The sequence below is a fragment of the Nicotiana tomentosiformis genome, chromosome 6 (assembly GCF_000390325.3).
Source record: "Nicotiana tomentosiformis chromosome 6, ASM39032v3, whole genome shotgun sequence".
NCBI lineage: Eukaryota > Viridiplantae > Streptophyta > Magnoliopsida > Solanales > Solanaceae > Nicotiana > Nicotiana tomentosiformis.
The window spans coordinates 40,229,997-40,235,992 of record NC_090817.1 but is presented as its reverse complement, the minus strand read 5'-3'; positions in this window follow the sequence as shown (position 1 = coordinate 40,235,992).

Below are 5,996 nucleotides of genomic sequence, written 5' to 3'. Positions count from 1 at the left end.
TATTGCAAATCATTAAGTGTACATAAATTAATTTTAAAAGAGGGGGTCAAAATTGGTCGTCAATAACTGCCCCTCGTTGACCGGAGATGATGAAAGAGTTTTCGGGCGAAGAAATTGAACTATGACTAATTTTGTCTCGATTTTTAGGCATGTGTTGCAGGAATGGCATATGGATTTGGGAGAGATTATGAGTTGTAAGATTAGGGAAAATATTAGGTAAAGATTAGAGAAAGATTTAGGGAAAGATTAGAGAAAAATTTAGGGGAATATTTAGGGAAAGGTTAGGGAAAGACGAGGGAAAGATTTAGGGCCGAATTTTTGCTTTGATTCTCCTACATACCTCGGGCTTGACGGGGATCAGACCTCATGTAGTTTTGGAATGATGACTTGAGAGGATGGTGCTTGCAGGTGTTGCCCCAGTATTATGTAATGACGGTACTGCAAGATGGGAAGATCTTGGAACCCAGAATGGCATCACAGATTATAGCTTGATTATGAGACTTGAAAGATTCGACGATTTGAAGTTCTACTAATCCGATTGAGTTGGAGCTTCGATCCTTGCCCTGCTTATGAGTTTGATTTCCCTCATAGCGTTGTAGCTTGGTTTGCTACTTAGAAAAAGTTCCACGCCACAATGTTAGATCCTACAAAAGTTCCACATCAAGATATGATGTAAATAATATAGGAATGATGATGCCTCGATGCCGGCTAGCCGTTATTTGGGATTGGGGCAATAGGATATTTGAATTTCAAGTCTTCGAGCTCCAGAACATTATTTGGTGTGCCGGGGGTGGGCCTTTGAATGTGACTTGATTGTTAGATGGGTTGTGTACCATTCCACATTTATCGGAGCATTAAGTCTCCACGTGCTGGGAGTATCTCCATGCGATGGGAGTAGTTGACTTGAAAAATATAAAATTCTCCACACGATGGGAGTAGTTTACTTTGAATGTAAAAACCTCCGCATACTGGGAGTAGATGACTTCAAATGTAAAAAGCATGTAAGTTGCATAAATAAGATGTCAAAATATTCAAGATAGAACGAAGAAATAAAGGAGCATGCCCAAGAGATTGACTGCAAAACTAAATTACAGTTGATTGACGGAATGTATGGCGGGAATTTGATGGTCCATCCTTCGATTGGAGAGGTCGAAGATGAAGTTTGAAACTATCTACTTGGAGTCTCGATGCGGAGTGACGGTGCGGTCTGTGCGGCGTGCTCCAGTTGGCGATGTGAACATTTTGCTATATTTAGGGCTCCGATTGGTGAAGCCAGCGGCTCGATATGTTCAAGGTGCTCCGATTGGATTAGAAGACATTTTGCTATACATATGGCTTCGATTGGCGGGAGCCGGCAACTCCTTATGTACAAGGTACTCCGATTGGATGAGGAGACGCTTTGCTATATAAAGTGTGCTCTGATTGTATCAAAGACTTCGTTCCTGAATACCTGCAAAGAATTCGTAGTGAGTCCTCTACCATATGAGAAAATTAATTTAATGATAAAGGAGAGATATTAGCGGGTCCGTCAATTTTCATTGTGTGCTCTAGTATACTTCAATTCTTGTCGATCCTGCGCTCAAAGAAAAATTCTTAGTAGGAGGTGGGAAGGACGTTGGTTTGTGTTGATTGCAGGCCTGGCCGTGCCCCAGATAGGGGTATGGCCAGAAGTTCGGTAGGTGACATGATAGAAATTTCTAAAAATACTTTTAAAATCGTTAATTTTATATGGCAAAATGGCATGGTTCTGTACTATGACATGTTAAAAGTTCCATTCGACGCGAGTGTCATTTTTGGGTGATTATGTCCTGTTGATGATGATTCCTGGATATGCCCCTAATGACGTAACTTCTTGCCATCACGATAACATCCTAATCTAATAAATACATTACAAAGCTTTTCCTAGGGTTATGAAAAAATCTTTTCAGGTTTCTTACATATCCGAACGAAATCAGTTCTGGATGTAGTTCGAGGATGATAAATGAATTATGATGATGAATAGAATGAAATGACCAAGCCGGACTCAAGAAACCTACGTATCCAAATGGATTCATGTCAAAATGTAGTTCAATTACAATAGATGCAAAATGTTAATGGATTGAAATGAAGTGGCCGAGTCTGGCTCAGACTGCCTACGTATCCAAATAAAATCAGGCCAAAACATAGTTCCATTACAATAGATGACTGAATCCGATGTGGATTGCCTACGTATTCCCGCCAAAGGAAATCAAGTCATGGCATAGTTCTGAATACATACAGAATGATATTTGAATTTTTTATTACAAAAGGGGGAGGGAGACTAGACCCTATAGGGGTTGCCTACGTATCCCGCCGTGGGAAGTTAGGTAGGGCATAGTTCTGTTACAACCAAACCCTAATTCTACTATCTTCAAATGTAATATCTCTTGATTGTGTCTGAGTTGATGGGCTACGTGCTGACTCTATCATCCATTTCTGCTAGGATTAATTCCCAGCAACAGGTTGTACAAAGACAAAATGTCCATCACTTGAAATAATATTAGGAACTCGACTGGTCCAATCTATAAGGATAAATAGATCACTCTGATGACATTCTTTTGCGATCCATTGAAATCCATCACTCTTACATGGCTTTCTTTCACCTCTCTCAAATGAATACCCAATTCGCATAGAGTAGAGAACATCCAAATGTTCACTCTGGATCCTCCGAAGACAAGTACTCAAGATAGACTTTATCCTCACACTTGACCGTGATGTGCAGAGCTCTGTTGTGAGCTATATCCTCCACGGGGAGTTCATCCCTCTGAAAGGAAAGCATGTTTGCTTCCACCATCTTTCCAATGGTTGATGCTAATGCCTCGCTGGTAGTATTGCTTGGTACACTTACTCCACTTAGCACCATTACCAAAGCATCCCTATGAGTGTCGGAGCTCATCAACAGATCCATGATCGATATGCGAGAAGGGTCTTCCTTAACTTTTCTTCCAAGGAGTACTATTTAATTGGCATCTTCCTCCAAAATTCTGTCCCCTCACCATCTGTTATGTTCCTTCATTGATTATGTTCTCTACTCGGGTTCCCTCGGTTTACCTTTTCTGGAGCGTAACACCTTCATGACTTATTCATCTCAAGAGAAGCTGTAGAGTCTGTCATTTTACCCTTTCCTTCATGTTAGTGTGTCCAGATAACTATTTTGTATTCTCGAGTTTCCTCATTTTTAACGCCAGCCGTGGACAGTTGTTGGTATGTTTCCACCATCACAGAAGGTTTTAACTGCACGGTAATCAAGGGAGTCTTTTAGGGTGGCTCTCTTACAGCTTCGACATTCCCAATAATGATGACGGTCCCCTTTGGATCATAATCCTTGTCTAATGAAATCATGTTGGCACCCTAATTTCTATGGTTTGGCAGCGGGTTACAGTTCACATTCGGTGGAGCTGTGGTACATTGGATAGCTCTACTCTTGATTAGCAGCTCAATCTCATGTATCAGTTTATAATAACCTTCAGTATCATGTCCAGGAACACCCTAATAGTAGGCACAACCTTTGATTGCATCAAAATATTTTGAGGGTTTGTCGGGAATTCTCCCTTCCATTGGGTATATTAATCCGGCTCACTTCAGCCTTTCAAACAACTGGGCGAAGGGTTCAGCTATCTGAGTGTAGTTTATGGGATTTCTTTTTTTCAAAGTTTGGGCGTGATCGGGGTGCATAGGCGGGTCTCTTTTGATGGGTGGTGGTTTGGGCTGTGGCATATTGTCGTGGTGGGTTTGGATTTACATGGGCTCGGGGCGGGTTGTATTGTGGTTGAGCATTGTAGCACAGTTGGGTGTTGTATACTGGGGAGTAGATGGGTTGATGTGAGGGATGGGTGTTTACGGGGTAGGAGTTATTTCTACGGGGAGGATTGGACTCATCTCCATGATCCTGGCGAATGTTTCTCCTCAATTGTTTCAGCTTGTGTGGTGTACCCATGACTATATTGATTTCGGGGAGGTTGTGCTTAATTTCCAATCTGAAGAGGTGAAAAGATTTGTTAAGTGTTTGCTCTGGATCTTTAGCGTCTCATCTGGATAGGTTCGTCGTTCCACAAAAGGCATGTCGTTGGGTGCATGCATGACTCGTTCACATTAAGGTGGCTTTCCTAATCGCGAGTCGATACCAAGGACCAACTCACCTAAGGTGTATGCAGCATGACATATATTTTCTAGAATAGAGTGTTTCCTTATTTTAGAGTTTGACTGAACACTACGATACGCTATATCAGTTGACCTGACGAAGTCGTTCTCTAAAACTAGGCAATTTGGAAAGAAGGTTCGAAGGGGTGTAAAATACAACCCTCACGTGCCATTTAAGTGTGATAGTGTATGGCCAAGACTCAATAGGAAAAGATGTGATGACAGTGTAAAAAGCAATGACAAATAATTGGTGATAACAGTAGCAATATTAAGAGCAGGCGAATAAGTACATGTTAAACAGGTAAGACAATTAAGCACATGTTTGCAAAGCAGTTAAAGCAACATATAAACAAACATGACTAAATTCCAAATCTCGTCTAAGTCTGCTAAGGTCAAAACCTAAGTGTAAATTCCCCGATAGAGCCGCCATGTGATTGCACCCTATTTTGCACAGGTCAAAACAACATTGAACTAGTGGTTCCTCTGTTGTTGATAAAAGAGAGCCGCTACCTAATATTTTAAGGTATACTTGGGTACCTATTTGTCTATTAGATTATTATCCTATTGATCTACTAACCAGTGATATTTGGGTAAGGGTTCTTGTTCTTTTAAGCGGAAGGTATTAGGCACCCCTTAAAATCTACCTGAGGTAGATCCTTAGGACTTAGACTAGGTTTAGGGAAGTAAAAGTCTACATTCTGCTTCGTTCAATACTTAAGATTTGTATTTATCCTAAGTCTTGTTTAAAGTCTACTATTTTGAATTAATGTTTTGTATGTGTACTTTGAAAGAGGAGTCATGGGTTTTATAAAGCTTATAATTTGTTAAATCTTTTGAAATGTTTTATACCCTCAAGGTTGAAAAGGACTGTACGAAATAATGCTATGTTTTGAATATTTTGTTTCTGGAAATAACATCGCTGTTTGGGTAAATTTAATGGAGCAAAGTATACAAGAAAATTTATCATGGATATACCTTTGAAAATCGGTTCCCACATTTTGGGAAACCTCATTGAAGTTATTTGTTCGCAATTAGCAGCTATGTTGATTTTACTTGTCGAAAACTGACCTTGTAAACATCCGTTCAGTTCTAATTCTTTTTCAAAGAAAAGGTCATTCGTTTCTCAAATCTGTCCAAACTCAAAAAAAGATAACTTCATGAAAATAGTCAGTGATAATCAAACGGAGTCTTTTATTCTTTATCAGTAAGAAATCAGAAATGTCAAAATATTTTAGGGAACATATTATAAAAATGTCAAAATATTTTGTATCACATATATACATATAATAAACAACAAATTTTATTCATCTAAGTGCGAGAAAGGAAAGGGAGTTGGGACAAGGAAAGTTCAGGCCCATCAGACTTTATGCACAGCAGCGGTAAGCTTCGTTTAAGGTTGGAAGGAGCATCCTAAGCTGGATTTGGGCATGAGTTCCAAAGAACTTAGTAGGCCCAATTTAATTATGTACACAAAAGAAATAGATATCTAACAATGAAATCCATATGAGACCCAACTAATTAACAAAGAATAAATGAGACTAAAGAAATAGTGAAACACATTTTATTTGTATTAATCCCAAAGAGATCAATAAGAGTCAGCGATTATAGGCTTATGCCAAAACCTTATTCATGGACGAGATACCCTTTGGATCCCTGGAACTTCAAAGTTCACAAAGGTCTCAGGGACACCGAGAACTGCTTGTGTTAGGGAAGGGCATCTTAATCCACAAAATGGGTTCCTCCCTAAATACCCTTAACCACTCACACTTATTTTTCCCAAAAGGTTTAGATACAAATGAGTTATTCACTTAAGAGTTAACATGAGAGTATCAGTAGAA